Here is a 17292-nt window from a genome sequence, read left to right as displayed (position 1 = left end):
GGACTGACACCCCCCCCCAACCCCAAGCAAAAGGGAAGCTCCTAAGGGACCTTCACATCTGAATTGCAAAAAGATTGGCTTCTCCGAGGGTCTGCAGCCTGAGAGCTATCATGGTAGGTCTAAGCACAAGAGCCTCCATGAACACATAAGCAATTCTTTTACACACACACACAATTTGTTCATTCTTTGGAGAACCCTGACAAATGCAATTCATTTTCATCCTTGTTTATAACAGAGAACTATTTTAGTAAGTTAATGCCTATCACTTGGGGACTCATTAAATATCTACTTGTGCACAAGTGGAAAGATATCCATGCCTTATTAAAAATGAAGAAAGCAGCACACACTCCAGTAGTAAACTATGATTCCATTCATGATTCTTTAAAAAACAAATAAATAAAAGGAAGAAAGAAAATAAAGAAAAGCCAGGTGTGGTGACGCATAGGCATTGTCCTAGCACTCAGGAGGCAGCGAGCCAGGAGTTCACATCAGAAGGGACTTACACAGTGAGTTACTGGCCAGCTTTGTCACAAAACAAAAACAAAGGGCGAGGGGAACAGGCCTGGGGATGTAGTTTCACTGGTAGAGTGTCTGCCTGGCACACGCTCAGAGTTCAGTCCTCGGTGGGACCTAAACTGCAGGTAGCAGCACACACCTGTAATCAATCCCAGCACTTTGGCGGAGAGGCCTGTAGACTACAGAACTCAAGTCCATGCTCAGCTACATAGCAATTTTGAGGTCAACCTGGGAATACATGACACCTTGCCTCAAAAGTAATAATAATAGTAAAATAAAAAAGAAAGAGCTGGGGCAGTGGTGTCACACACTTTTAATCCCAGCACTGGGGAGGAAGAGGCAGGCAGAGCTCTGAGTTTGAGGACAGCCTGGTCTACAGAGTGAGCTCCAAGACAGCCAGGGATTAACAGAGAAACCTTGTGGGGGGAGGGGGAGAAAGGAAGGAAGGAAGAAGTCTTTACATACACAGATGTATATTAGTATATCCACAAAAATATGTAAGGGCTCGTAGGATGGCTTAGCTGGCAAAGGCGCTTACCACCATGCAAGCCTGACAACTCCTGCTTTTAAATCCACAGATGCTTTGGGCTTTCCTAATCTTTCTCTAAAGCTCCATCCCTGCCATGTGGCTGACCTCCATGCCAGTTTATATTCTCCAGCCTTCTCTGGACAGCTGCAAGATTTACAGCTTGCCTGCTCTGGGTCATTTGCGGGGTTCTGATTTGTTTGATTCCAATAAATTGTCCTCAAACTTCCATTTGCATCCATCCTTAAGTTCTTTATTAACAAAGGCTAAGAACCCTGATTTTCCAATACGGTGGCTCCACCAGGACTCATGGCAGATTTCTGACGTTTCTCTCCTGCCTTTTAATACTTTAATAGGCAGGGGAAATGAACCTGTTCCTGCCTCCACACAGCATCAAGCAAATGTTTGCTCCTCTCTCCCTGGGGAAGATCACACAGTCGTCTAAATTAAAAGGAAGAATTTCTGTTCATCTTTCACTGATGAGTGAAAGACAAGATATAAATTAGGAGATGATGCCAACACTGAGTGTATCCAAGAAAAGATTAAAGCGCATGAATAGTTAGCGGTCTCACAAATCTTTAAGAAAAAAAAAAAAAATCCAAGAGTGAAACAGCAAAAACCAGGGGCAGATACATCTCTGAAGATGACTTCTGTCTGGGTGGTACTAGAGATGAAACCCAGGGCCTTGTGCTACTTTGCAACTGTAATTTTACAACTGCTATGAGCCATCTGTGTTTTCTGATGATCTTGGAGGACCACTGTGAAGGGGTCGTTTGAGGAGCCGAGACCCACTGGCTTGTTCAGCAGTTAAGAACACTATCCGTTTCTTCCAGTGAGATTTCAGTTCCCAGTACCCACACGACACTCAAAACCTCTAGAATTCCAGTTCTCAGGGGAACTTGATGTCCTCTTCTGGTCTCTGTGAGCACTGCAGCCAAAACACTCATGCCCATAAACTAAAAATAAACAGATCTTAAAAAAAAAAAAAAAGTAGAATTTTAAAAAATGCCAAGCAGAATCACAAGTCAGGATGGATAACGTTTGTCTTTACTGCATCACAACACCAAACACACTTATCACCCAGAGTGAAAGGTGTGAAATACCTACTACCTTCTAGCCACCGTCCAGGAGAACCCCTTCTACACGCACTCCCGCTGACCTGTACAGGCAGTTTAAGTTCCTGAAATCAGGAAGACAGAGGAGAAAAGTAACATGTGCACACCTTAGTAATGAAGGCAAGGGCCGCAGCTCAGCGGTCTAGCACATGCGCTACCAGCACTAGCAGAAAGTAGTTCTCGAAGTTCCGGGTTTTCTCCATCTACCTGTCAGCGACATGAATGATGGCTCAGAAGAGCAACAGAGGTAAATTTTCGAAGTAGTAATGGTAAGTAAAGCAGTTCTCACAGGAGCATCCACAACGTGGCACCACTTTCATAAAAGCCCAGCCAAAAGTTGCTTAAGAATATGAATGTCGAGCTGCGCACCTTTATCTCTGTGAGTTCAAGGCCAGCCTGATCTACAAAGTGAGATCCCGGACAGCCAGGGTCTGTTACAGAGAAACCCTGTCCTGAAAAACCCAAAATACATACATACATTACATACATACATATTAAAAAAAAAAAAAAAAAGAATATGAATGCAGGAAGCTGGAGGCTCAGAGGTTAAGAGCACTGGCTGCTCTTCCAGAGGTCATGAGTTCAATTCCCAGCAACCACATGCTGGCTCATGCCCTCTACTAACTTTCAGGTGTACATGCAGACAGAGCATGCATATAAATAAATAAGTCTTTTTTTTTAAAGATATGAATGTGTGTATTAAAACAATGAGGCCAGGGCTGGAGAGGCAGCCCGAAAGTTAGCAACACTGGATGCTCTTCCAGAGGACCTGAGTTCCATTCCTAGGACCCCACAAGGCAACACACAGCCATCTGTAGCTCAAATCCCAGACCTCACACCCTCTTGCTCAGTCTGGTCTGACCAGTGGAACAGTGGGACAGATTCAGAAAGCACAGACATAGGCTAGATGACAATGCACAGCAGATACATGATAGAGGGTTTGGTAAGCAGCGCTGGAATGATGGCGGACCATATGGAAATGAAGAGAAAGTGAAGGTATTCCTGACCATCCTGACCCTTCATCGTGAATGGCAAACGCAGAGCATTTAGGGGGGAAAATATGAGTAATTCTTAAATTTGTGATTTAAGCAACTAGGGAGCTAATGGCAAATAATGATAACAAGGGGCTGGAAAGATGGCTCACTGGTCAAGAGCCCTCTGCTCTTGGAGTACCCAGGTTCAATTCCCAGCACCTACCACAGGCTCACAACTCTTCGCATCCCTCATTCCAGAAAATACCCTCCTCTATCTCTGCAGGCACCAGGTACAAACATGGTGCACATACATACATGCAGTCACAATACTCATACACATAAAATAATTTGTTTTGTTTTGTTTTGTGTTTTGAGACCAGGTTTGTCTGTGTAACCCTGGGACTGTCCTGGAGCTTGCTTCGTAGACCAGGCTGGCCTCAGGAGATCTGCCTGCCTCTGCAGACTGAGTGCTGGGAATAAAGGTGTGCACCACACTTCCCAGCAATTTTTTTGTCTGTTTTTGTTTTTTCCAAGACAGGGTTGCTCCATGTAGCCCTGGCTGTCCTGGTCTCACTCTGTAGACCAGGCTGGCCTTGAACTCACAGAGATCCACCTGCCTCGGCCTCCCTGACATTAAAGTCGTGTGTCACCACAACCAGCAGCCTGCTAATATATTTAAATATATAAATAAAAGATACACAAAAAAATGTATAACAAAAACTAGGGTTGAGCTTGTAGCTCAGTGGTAAAGTATTTGCCTACACTGAGTAATCAGTCCCCAGAGAGTTTACACACTCTCTCTCTCTCTCTCTCTCTCTCTCTCTCTCTCTCACACACACACACACACACACAACAAGATTAATACCAATAATAGTTGATATTGGAACAGCATTGTGTCCAGGCTGGACACTTGGCACACATCATCCCTCCCAGGTCCCTGCCAAACACCTGAGCAGCTTGCTTCTCTTACCTTCCCACCCTGTACGGAAGAACTAAGAAAGGTTCACGAACCCACCTGGGATCACAAGCTAGGAAGTGATGATACACCTTCCCAGGAGGGCCACGAACTGTGAAAGGACAAAAGCAGGCCGCTGCCAGCCACACTCACTGACAAGGAACTTCCAGACCAAGGGAATTTTTTTTTTTCTGCCCCTCGCTCAGTCTCCTCCCCAGGGGGTTATGCGTGCCTTTGAGAAGTGAGGTTCTGGAGAACTGTTAAAGAAAGTCCCAGCAAGTTGCAGACACCTCCTCCTGGCAGTACAGGCTGAATTGAAGCTACAGTTTCCTTTCTGGAACTGGGAAAGTTATCAAATTTATTATACCATATCCCTGGGCTTTTCTATTGTGGCAGATATACATAAAAATATAAAGAGCTCATCACTGGAGGCTTTTAATTTCGTTTTTTGAGACAGGGTTTCTCTGTAGCCTTGGCTGTCCTGGAACTCACTCTGTAGACCAGGCTGGCCTTGAATTCACAGAGATCTGCCTGCCTCTGCCTCCCTGAATGCTGGGATTACAGGCGTGTGCCACCGTGCCTGGCTGGCTTTTAATATATTTTGATGCCAGGCATGGTGGCTCACACCTGTAATCCCAGCACTCTGGGAGGCAGAGGCAGGTGGATTTGCTGTGAGTTCGAGGCCAGCTTGGTCTACAAAGCAAGTCCAGAGCAGCCAAGGCTACATAGAGAAACCCTGTCTCAAAAACAACAACAACAACAACAACAAAATATATATTAAAACAAAATTTAAATTTAATTTTTCTCTTGAGCCTTGCACTTACAATGATACTGCTGCCTCTGTGCAGCTACTCTGTTTTGAGACAGGCCTTTAATCCCAGCATTCCAGAGGCAGAGGCTGGGCGATCTCTGTGAGTTAGAGACCAGCATCCTCTTCATCGTGGGCTGTAGGACAGCAGGTATATAGAGAGCAGCTGTTGGCAACACGTGGGTCTCCACGCCTTCGGCGTCAAATGTCAGCTATCCTGCCTATCAAAAATTTACGTTACAATTCATAACAGTAGCAAAAGTATAGTTATGAAGTAACAATGAAAATAAATTTATGGTTGGGGGTCACCACAACCTGAAGAACTGCATTGAAAGAGTCACAGCATTACGGAGGTTCAGAACCACTGATATAAGAGACACTTGTCTCAAAACCAAACAAACAAACAAGCAAACAAAGACAATGTCCTTCTGTTGTGAACAAAAGCTTCTGAAGAGAAGTTGGGTCTGTCTGTGAATGAAAAATGAAAGAAATCCGTGTCTGCAGACTGACTGACTGATTGGAGTTTCACTCTGGAGAAAGGCTGCAGTGTTGTAGGTCTGGAGGTTAGTAAGTTCTGGACCTCTGAATTTCAGAACAAAAATTTTGTGACAATAGATAAAAGACCTTTTAGAATCTACTAACTTTACAGCCAACAAGCTTGTACCAATCCAAAGACTCAGAATGCGATCAGATAGCATCTAGAACCTATAGAAAAATGTGCCCCATCTCGACGCGCCCCATCTCGACGCACTGCCCTTCTGAGGTCCCCATCAATGTATGTTAAACTGCCCTTGATTTGTGACTTTCTTTGTTCAGCAAAACTATAATAACTTCTCAAAACTGCTTCCACATAGGGGTAACCTAATCTGTGTTCCTGGGCCATGGCCACTCAAAATGGCTCCAGATGAGAGCTGTAGTATCAACACTATGTAGCCCAGGCTAGCCTCAAACTTGTGGTTCTCCTGTCTTAGCCTCCAGATGCTGGGTTTAGAGGTACGAGCCAACCCATTCAGTTGTTGGTTTGTTTTTAACTTAAAAAGTATTTTTTATTTTTATTAGTATTATTTTTTTTAATGAACCAGGAATGGTAACCCATGCCTTTAAATCCCAGCAGCACTAAGGAGGCTTAGACAGGTGGATCTCTAAGAGTTGGAGGCCAGTCAGGGCTGCATAGTCTTAAAAACAAACAAACAAACAAAAAACAAAGAAAAAGATACAATTTATTTTTATTGATTTTGTATTCTGTAACCCTTAAGTTATTTGCTAATTCTAATTATTTGTTGGTGTGTTTATGATTTTATATCCAGGAAAAAGTTTTCTTTCTTTCTTTCTTTCTTTCTTTCTTTCTTTCTTTCTTTCTTTCTTTCTTTCTTTCTTTCTTTCTTTCTCTCTGTAACTGCTCCAGCTGGAACTGCCAGCACAATGTTGAACAAAAGGGCTAAGAACAGCCTGGTGATGGTGGTGGGTGCCTTTAACCAACCACTCAGGAGGTAGAAGCAGGTGGATCTCTGAGTTAGAGGCTGAACAGTCAAAGCTACAGGGAAACCCTATCTTGAAAAACCAAACAAAAACAAAAATCAGTAAGAAACCCTTGTCTTCTTCCTCTTGGAGGGAAGCATCAGTCTTTCAGCATCAGATATGAGGTTCACTGTGAGTTTTATACACACCCTTGATAGCCTTGTGGGTGTTCTCCATTCTGTTCCTATTGTATTAGTAACCTTTTGTTGCTGTGAGAAAGCACTGTGACCAAAAGCACCAGGTAACTTTACTCACTCAGCCAACTTGCTTTTTTTTTCTATTTTGTTTTTTTTTTTTTTTGGGGGGGGGGGGGTTGTTTTGGTTTTTCAAGACAGGGCTTCTCTGTAGCCCTGGTTGTCCTGCACTCGCTTTGTAGACCAGGCCGGCCTTGAACTCACAGAGCCCCACCTGCCTCTGCTTCCTGAGTGCTGGGATTAAAGGCATGTGCTACCACACCCAGCTGTTTGGTTTTTTTTTAAAATCATGAATCATTGTTGAATTTTTGTCAAGCATTTTTCTCCAAGAGTTGAGATAATCACTTGGCATTTTCCCACCACCCCTAAACATTAGGATATAATTTCCATGTCACAATATTAGAAGTTCATCATTCAGTGATTCCAAGTATCTTTTTTTTTCTAAGTATCTTTATAGAGTTATTCACCTATAATCTTAATGCAATCCCTAGACCTAGGTATTGTTCTGCAAAGAAAATTTCCACCTGTTAACAGCTGTTCCCTGTTGTCTCTTTCCTAAGCCTCCTAATGTTTTATTTTCCATCTTGATGGATTTACATACCCTGTGTGTGAATGGAAATATAGAATATGTTATTGTTTGTGTAGGGCCTCTTTCATTTAACGCCATTTCAAGGTTGGTTCACTTATGTACACTTATCAGAATTTTCTTTTTACTACTTAGCATGAGTTGGAGTGGTGTTTTGTTCATTCGTTGATAGGCATTTAGGGTGTGTCCACTTTTTTAAGATTTATTTATTATGAATACAGTGGTCTGCCCGCATATATGCCTGCAGGCCACAAGAGATCTCATCAACATGGTTATGAGCCACCACCTGATTGCTGGGAATTGAACTTTGGACCTCTGGAACATGGAAGGCTGTGGCCCTCATAGAACACTGGCAGAGAGAATTTGATCCAATGAAGGATGGGTTGGCAGTCTGTGAGCTGGAAAAGGAGGTGATGCTCTTGGGAGAAGTAGCAGAGGGCCCAGGATTTGAGCTGAAGCCGTCAGAATCTCAACTGCAGGGCATGTCTCAGGATGAAGACTTATGGAAGAGGTACCAGAGTCTATAAGATCAGCCTGCAGGAGACTTCATATAAATAAACTTGTATATGAGAAGACAACGCATGCTCAACAAATGCTAGCCTTTCCAGAGCAGATATGCATCAAGACTGGACAGGGGCATCTGAATTCATTTTTCTACCTGTCCCAGAACATCTCCACCAACCTTCAGACATTCACACAAATGCATAATTTAAAATAAAAATAAAGTCCAAGTAAAAGTTCCCCAGAAAGCAACAGGCAAATAGATGCACATAGAATGGAGATGCACATAGAATGGAGACACAGCACAGAGATTTCCAGGGAAGAAAAGAAAATCATTCTCAATATGGAAAGAAGAGCTACTGAGACCTACCTACTGTCCCTAGGAAGACCATACAAGAGAAAGCATCTGCAGTCCCTGTAATGTGGGGAAAGCTTCAGGCTTAGCTTGTCAAATACCAAAGAATGCACACTGTTGAGGAATGTCAGCAACATGATAAGAGGTCTAAATGATATTGGATTTCAATAATCGTAATAAGCACTTAACAACACTCCCAGGAATAAATATCAATGGTCATGGTGTGGGAAAAGCCCTAGTCAAAACACACATCTTCATACATATTCAAGAACTCATATAGGAGAAAAGACCCTTTTCAGATCATGAATGTAAAAACATGATGGTAAACACCAGAGAACCAACATAGAAAAGTGCTGCCCTTCATCCTGAAAAAAGAAGCTTCTTTTTGCACTGGGCAGTGATTAATACAGAGGCTTATTGGTCCAAATTGGGAGAGTAAGTGACTGTTGAGTGCTCAAAACTAAAGACATCTATCCACACCTCAAGGCTCAGTGACAATCACAGAAGAGGAGGCGGAAAGAGTTTAAGACCTAGAGGATATAGAACTGTCTTCTGGACATGGCACAGGATTACGCTCTTGAATTCAAGGTGGCTGGAGTTACCTGCACAAGTCTGTCAGCGTTCCAGCATGGATGGGGAGAGGCTCGTGAGGCTCAGTAGTGTTGGGAATGAGCAAAAGGAACTTATTCTAAGTACTACAATTTCATTTTCAGACTCCATTTAACCATAGGGCAAAGCTAAGTTCAAGGTCCCAGGCCCTAGGGGAGGGATCTGGGACCTTCCCAATAGCTGAACAGCTTCTGTTGTAAGTTGACGGTTGTCTGAGTCCAGCCATCTCCAGAACAACTTCTCCATCTTGTTGCATGCTCAAACAAGTTTATGCTCCCAAGCCCAGGAATGAATTCCTATCCCACTTCTCCAAAAAATATTTGTCAGCCACTAAAGAATATAGAAATTGCTGTTTCTATACAAGATACATAATTATAAAACTATATAATCAATTGCCTGTTGTGCCCTAATTAACTAGATACAGCTGGTCCACTCCTTTCTTCCCTTATCACTCTGAGCTCTGGACCAAATGTCTAGGAGAATGAGTTAAGGGCCTGGAGGCCAGGTGTCCTAGATCAGACCCAGTCTCCAACAGACAACTCCCTTGTTTAACCTATATGTCAAAATACAATTGGATAACACTGCAGCTCATCCCAGTACCACAATTTCTGCTGGTCTGTTCCTGCTATTTGATGAAGTCACATTTTCTCCTTCAGAATCAATTCAGAAATCTTTTCTACATAGGTCTTTAAATTTTGGCTCTGTTTATGTGCCAAAAGTATCCATTCTAATATATTATCTTCTCTCTGCATAAAAATTCCCATGGGAGAATGAGTAGAAGGCAAAATAATGAGTATATAGTCTAGCTTTGGATCCAAGCAATCCACATGTGCGCCCTGTAGTTTCTTTTCTACCAGAGCCAAATCTCTCTCAACTTCAGCTGATTATTTTCTCACCACCTTGTAATGTTTGAAATAAATTACTCAGCTCTTGAGTTAATTCAGTTGTGGGTCATAGCCAGTTAAATCTCCCAGTAAGTTTTGAAAATCATTAAGAGTACATAATTGATCTCTCCTGATTTGTACTTTCTGTGGTTGAATTTTCTGTAAACCTATCTTATAACCTAGATACTTGATTGACTCTCTTCTTTATATATTTTCTGGAACAATTTATATTCCCCAGTAAGGCAAAATTCTCTTCATCAAACATTTTTTTCCTAAGGTATCTGCATCTGAATCAGCCAATAAGATATCACCCATATAACAGTAAATTTTAGATTGAGGAAACTGTTTACGAAATATTTCTAATGGTTGTTGTACAAAATATTGGCACAAGGTACAACTGTTTAACATTCCTTGTGGTAAAACCTTCCAATGATATTTCTTTATAGAACCACTATTATTATAAATTGGCACTGAGAAAGCAAACTTTCCCTATCATGCTTATGCACAGGGACTGTGAAAACAATTTTTTAAATCAATTACTATCAAAGACCATGACAGAGGTAATAAAGAGACAATGGGATTCCAGGCTCTAAAGAGTCCATTGGCTGAATCATCTTATTTATGGCCCTTATATTTTCCTAATTTCTTTTTTATAACAACACAGGGGAATTCCATGGACTGGTAGATTCCTCAATGTGCTGAGCATTTAGCTGCTTCTGTGCCAGCTGTCTAGTCTCTGTAATTTTTCTTTTTCTCATAGGTCATTTATCTACCTATACAGGCTTGTCAGTTAGCCATTTTAAAAGTAAGGCAGTTGGTACCTTAAAAAGAACAACAACTGTTGTGTTCTACTTATGGACAACCTGAATAGTCTGTGACTGTTCTTGATAATATCTTTTAATATTTTGTCTCAGAAGCATTCTTTATTTCATAGTTTGTTTCTGAGATTGAAGGAATGTTAATCTGTATTTTTACATTGCTGTAACAAATCACATCCCCATAAATTTACGACTATATTAGCATCAAGTGGCTTTAATTTTCCTATTTGTCCTTCTGGTCCTATACACTCAACCTGTCTTGCACTTTGTTTTAACTGAGATGAAGTTCCAGTCCTGAGAAGCTGAGTATTTACTTCTTGAAGAGGCCAATCTGGTTGCCAAGATTTTGGTGAAATTATTGTTATATCTGTTCCGGTGTCTACCAAACCTTCAATTCCAATGCCATTCATTTTTATTTTTAGCTTAGGTCTTTGATCTTTTATAGCTGTTTACCAATATATTTGTTTTGTAGTCTTTCTTGAATTTTTTGTTTTATCTATTGAAGCTGTTCTGTCCTTTACTGCAGTGTTGTTTTTAACAACAGGCATTAAATTTTTTAATTGCTCTGTGGTTGAGTTTCTCCTAAGCTACCAGGAAACAACTGAATAGAGCCTGCAGGAGGCTCCCTTGGGAGTTTCCCAAAGCCAAAGGGTTACCTTACCTCTTGATCTGCACTGTTAATCAATGCCTGCCTTTGCCTTCTGGATATTCCAGAAGGCTGAGGTCTTCTTTTTGGATTATCTCTAAAAAAAAAAAAAAAAAAAAACATTGTTTCTAAATAGTCCTTTTTCAAATGGCCATACTTACCACAATTGAAACGTCTGCCATTTTGATTCCTAAGTTTTTTAGAAATTACTTCCCCTATCAGATTAGCGTCATAAAGATGACAATATCAGCCATAATTCTAATGCATTCCTCAGTTGGTGCTAATCTTACCTTTAAAGGTCTTATAGCTCTTTTGCATTCTAAATTAGCATTTTCCAAAGTTGAAGTTTCAGTTAGTATCTTTCTCTTTAAGGAATGATACAATTCTATTTAAAGCTAGAGTCAATCTTTGCAAAAAATCAGTAAAGGCTTCTTTTGGGCCTTGTATAATTTTAGTAAATGACTCAGACTTCTTTCCTGATTCTTCAAACTTATCCGAAGCATTTAAAGCTGCTAGACAACATAGTGCCAAGATGTCATCATCAAATTCAAACTCCTTTGTAAATCAGCATATTGACTTTCACCTAGCGATTGATCCTGGGACATATCAATACCTCTGGCCTGATTTTGTTGTTTGTGATCTTCACTTCCCCTTTCCACCATGATTGCCATTGTAACTAAGGACCAAGTTCCAATATTGCTGTTGTGATATCTTTCCAGTCTTTGGGTATAACCCTTTATTCTGAGTTGACCATGAATTTAACACATGCTTAACATAGGTTGAATGCATACTATAGGAGATGATTCTTCCTTAAATCTCCTCAAATCTAATATATCTATAGGATTCCATTTAAATTCTGTATAATCTTGGGGGTGTCAATTGTCTCCTGGTAGGTCTTGTATAGTAACTGGATATACTAAGGTTGGTTTTCTAACAATCTTAGGCCACACCCTTCCAGCTTCATTATGCTGTGGAGTGGTAGGCTCTTGTCTAAATTCCTCTGTCTGAGGGATAATATCCAGAATATATAAAGAACTTAAGTTAAACAGCAACAAATCAAGTAACCCAATTAAAAAAATGGGGTACAGAGCTAAACAGAGAATTCTCAATAAAGGAACATCGAATGGCAGAGAAACACTTAAAGAAATGCTCAACATCCTTAATCATCAGGGAAACACAAATCAAAATGATCCTGAGATTTCACCTTACACCCATCAGAATGGGTGTAAAAAAACTCAAGTGACAACACATGCTGGAAAGGATGTGGAGAAAGATGAACCCTACTCCACTGCTAGTGGGAATGTAAAACTTGTACAACCACTTTGGAAATCAATCTGGCTCTTTCTCAGACAATTAGAAATAGTGCTACCTCAAGATCCAGCTATACCACTCCTAGGCATGTATCCAAAAGATGCTCAAGTATACAACAAGGACATTTGTTCAACCATGTTCATAGCAGCTTTATTTGTAATAGCCGGAACCTAGAAACAACCCAGATGCCCCTCAACTGAGGAATGGATACAGAAATTGTGGTACATTTACACAATGGAATACTACTTAACAATTAAAAACAAGGAAATCATGAAATTTGCAGGCAAAAGGTGGAATCTAGAAAAGATCATCCTGAGTGAGGTATCCAAGAAGCAGAAAGACACACATGGTATATACTCACTTATAAGTTGATATTAGACATATAATATAGGATAATCATACTAAAATCTGTACACCTAAGGAAGCTAATCAAGAAGGATGATCCTGGTAAGATGCTCAATCTCCATTAAGAAAGGCAAATGAGATAGACATCAGAAGAGGGAGAAAACAGGGAACAGGACAAGAGCCTACCACAGAGAGCCTCTGAAAGACTCTAACAGGCAGGGTATCAAAGCAGATGCTGAGACTCATAGCCAAACTTTGGGCAGAGTGCAGGGAATCTTATGAAAGATTCATAAGGGAGACAGAAAGATCTGGAGGGAACAGGAGCTCCACAAGGAGAGCAACAAAACTAAGAAATCTGGGCCAAGGGGTATTTTCTGAGACTGATACTCCAACCCAGGATCATGCACGGAGATAACCTAAAACCCCTGCACAGAAGTAGCCCACGGCAGCTCAGTGTCCAAGAGGGTTCCCCAACAATAGGAACAGAGACCATCTCTGACATGAACTCATGGGCTGGCTCTTTGATCACCTCTACCTGAGGGCGAGCATCCTTGGCAGTCCACAGAGGAAGACAATGCAGCCAGTCCTGATGAGACCTGATAGACTAAAGTCAGATGGACCTTCCCTATCATTGGACTGGGGGTGGGGCATGGGAGAAGAAGAGGGAGGTATGGTGGGATTGGAAGGGGCTGGGGAAGGGGGCTACAGCTGGGATACAAAGTGAATAAACTATAATTAATATAAAAAATAGAGTGTGAAATCTTAAAAAAAAATTCCTCTGTGTTTGAGAATGTTCTTTATTCTCATTTATAAGTCTTTCTAAGGCTTCTCTAAATTCCTCTGTGTATCTGACTATTTTTCTTTGATCTTTCTAAGGTTTGTTTAAATTCCTATATCTGTGTCTGAGTACTTTTCTTCATCTCATTAATTAATCTTTCTAAGGCTTGTCTAAATCCCTCTGTCTCTGAGTACGTTTTAAATTATATGTGCCATGTTCTGCCTGCACGCCAGAAGAGGGCACTAGATCTCATCATAGATGGTTGGGAGCCACCATGTGGGAACTAAACTCAGGACCTCTGGAAGAGCAGCCAGTGCTCTTAACCACTGAGCTATCTCTCCAGCCCTGTCTGAGTATTTTTATTTTCATTTGTAAGTCTCTCTCTAATTTTCCTTTGAAGGCTTGGATCTTATCAAAGAACTTTTCTTTCTTTCTTTCTTTCTTTTAAATTGTTTTTATTTTATGTACATTGATATTCTGCATGATTGTATGTGTATGAAGGTGTCAGATCTCCTGGAACTGCAATTAGAGACAGTTGAATCTTCCATGTGGGTGCTGGGAATTGAACCCAGGTCCTTTGGAAGAGCACTCAGTGCTCTTAACCATTGAGCCATCTTTCCAGCCTCTATCAATGCACTTTTCACATTTTTCTTTTTCCTGTTTCTTTAAAGGTTTTTTCTTAGAGCAAGTATAGAAAGACTTACTGACTATTAAGAATAAATTTAAAAATAACAAAACTATATTAAGCATAATTGGTATTGAGCTAATTTCGGTTATATTATTTAGCTTTTTATTGAATGCTTTTATTTTTAGGCCATCTGGAGCAGCATTAAACAGGGTCCTAAAGTCTATTATGGTAGATCCCATCCTTAACTGTCTCCTAGAGGACTTCCCAGATGACTTACTGAATTTGATGGCTTCTCAGTTTGTCTGCAGCTGGAGTGATCTCTGTCTGTGGGGTCAGGCCACTCGTTGGAGCAGCAAATGTTGTTATAGACAAAAACAAAAATCACAACCATTCTATTTTACCAATAAAGACTCAGGAACCAGGTGCTAGGGTAAAAACCTGCTAGCTCAGAGAGGCAGAGAAAGTACCCAGCTAACCTTCCTTCTCAACTCAGGTCTGGATGGAAAAAAAACCAAAAAGCCCACTAGCTCAACTGACAGCCCAGGAGCAAAAGACCAAAAAACCCAAGTCTGAAGACTTGCTATCTCAAAGCCCCAAAAGCCAGGGAGCTGAATAGCTGAATCCTAACCTAAAGCCAGAGCTTAAGTTAAAATCGCTCTCTTCTTCTCCATACTGTCTTTAATACCCCTCAACTCAAAGTGCCTCCTGCTCTTTACTCCCTGTCAGCTGGGTTCTTGCATCTTGACCAAGGATTAACTTTATTAAATTCTGTGTACAGAAAGCTCTTGGATTAAAGGTGTGTGCTAGGCCTCAACCACCCACACCCACACACAAATAAAACAGGATTTTAGAGTTCACAATTTTGGAGTTCACAATGGGATCAAATATCCTGCAACAGGTTTTTTTCTTGGGTGAGTAGACCTGTGTCGCTAGAGCTTTCTATGTCCTATTAATAGGTTTTGGTGCAGTAATATGCCTTCATTATAACTCTACTATATTTATATCTTTAGTTCTTTTTTTCCATTCATTTACAACATTTTATTCGGAAATGTTTATAACAATTCAGCAAAACTAAATTCCAGGGACATTTCTTTAGGCATCATCAGTTTATTATAAAAGGGAGGCAATGAAATTACTTACATGATGAAATAGTTCCGAACATTAGTGGAATGGGAAGCTTCATGTGATACCATTTCAACAGTGATTTCAGTCCTCATTCATTCCAAAAATGTCACCATCTCTAAATAAGAAATAATCCTTGTCATCTAGAACTACTTTGGTGCCTCCATACTCTGGGAGAAGAACTTTGTCTCCTCTCCACCTTTTCCTTTTGAGCCTGATCCCACAGCCACTACTGTTGCTTGCAATACTTTTCCGAACATATAATGCCACCTTGGGTTACAGTTTCAGCAGAACTCCTTTCAATCAATACTTGGTCAAAGAGCAGAAGAAACTTTCTTACAGCTTGTCCAGACATGACTTGCTACCTCAGCTCTGGACTCTGCACCCAGGCAGCTGCTGCAAGGAGACTTTATATCTTTAGTTCTAATAGTAAACACCCTTATGATATACCGGTGATGATGGTGACAGCATTCAAGAAGAAACTTACCAGGACCACCATACACACATTGTACAAAAAGACCTTCATTATGGAATTTATTTTTTTCTTCGCAGAATTCTGAACTTTTTTTTTTTAAATACTTTATTTTTATGTTATATGCATTGGTGTTTTGGCTACACGTGTGTCTGTGTGAGGGTGTCAGATCTGGGTGTTATAGACAGTTGTGAGCTGCCAGGTGGGTGCTGGGAGTTGAAACCCTGGTCCTCTGGAAAAGCACTTAGTGTCTTAACCACTGAGCCCTCTGTCCAGCCATCTTCTGAGCTTTTTACCATTCTAGTTTTCATTCTCCCACAGGAAAACCAATCATTCAGTAGATGCCTTCCATTAATTCCGAGTTTTCTCACAGGTTTTATCATGAAGGGAGTTAAACTTTCCTGCATCAATTGAAATGATCCTATTGGTTTTCTTTTCTTTTTTTCTTTTCTTTTTTTCTTAAGGCAGAACCTCATGTAACGCAAGCTGGCCTCACACTTGCTATACAGCTGTGGATATCATTAAACTCTAGATCCTCCTGCTAGATCAAGTGTTATGATCATAGGTGCACACTGTCATGACTGACTTGAGCATGGGTTTTCTGTCCTAAGGAGGATTTATGTGCCAAATTACACATATTGGTTTTTGTATATCAAACTATCCTTGCATCACTGAGATGAAGCCAACTTGATTTCTTGAATTTGGTTGTCAGGGTCTTATTGAGAATTTTCATGTCTGTGTTGATCAAGGAAATCTGGTCATAGTTTTCTTTTTTTTTTTTTTTTCTCTTCTTCTTCTTTTTTTTTTTTTGGCATGTCCTTATGCATTTGGGTATTACGGTAATGCTGGCTCTATGGGATGTGTTTGGGAGGGTTCCTTCCTTCTGTTCCTGTGTATGAAACACTTTGGGGAGCTTTGGTGTTAGCTCTTCTTTTTTCTTTTCTTTTTTTGGTTTTTCAAGACAGGGGTTCTCTATGTAGCCCTGGCTGTCCTGGACTTGCTTTGTAGGCCAGGATGGCCTAGAACTCACAGAGATCTACCTACCTCTGCCTCCCGAGAACACTCCTGCACCACCATGCCCCACTGTGTTAGCTCTTCTTTAAAGGTTTGGTACAATTTGGCCATGAATTTACATGGTCCAGGGCTTTTCTATATAGGGAGACTTTAATTACAACCTCAATGTCCTTACTTATTATGGGTCTATTTAAATTATTTATTTCTTCTTAATTTAATTTCTGTAGGTCACACATGTCTAGGAATTTATCTACTTCTAGATGCCCCAATTCTTTTTTTTTTTTTTTTTTTTTTTTTTTTTTTTTTTTTTTTTTTTTTTTAGAATATAAGCCAGGTGCCCTTGGAGGACAGAAGAGCACATTAGACTCCTGGAATTGGAGTTACAGACAGGTTATGAGCCATCATGTGGGCGCTGGGAATTGAATCTGGGTCCTCTGCATGAGCTGCCAGTGCTCTTAGGCAGGGTTTCTCTGTGTAATCCTGGGTGTCCTGTAACTCCCTCTGTAGATCAGGCTTCAAACTCACAGAGATCTGCCTACCTCTGCCTCCTGAGTGCTGGGGTTAAAGCGATTCTTCTTCTTCTTCTTCTTCTTCTTCTTCTTCTTCTTCTTCTTCTT

General features: G+C 40.8%; 1 pseudogene; it reads right to left on the bottom strand.

Annotated features, from left to right (window-relative positions):
- Positions 1-15273: 15273 nt before the first annotated feature.
- LOC129681232 (10 kDa heat shock protein, mitochondrial-like) lies at positions 15274-15544 on the bottom strand (annotated as a pseudogene).
- Positions 15545-17292: the final 1748 nt, after the last annotated feature.

The sequence above is a fragment of the Psammomys obesus genome, unplaced genomic scaffold (assembly GCF_907164565.1).
Source record: "Psammomys obesus unplaced genomic scaffold, mPsaObe1.curated_primary_1811, whole genome shotgun sequence".
Lineage (NCBI taxonomy): Eukaryota > Metazoa > Chordata > Mammalia > Rodentia > Muridae > Psammomys > Psammomys obesus.
Note: the sequence above shows the minus strand (reverse complement) of the source record. Positions and strands in the feature narration are given on the sequence as shown.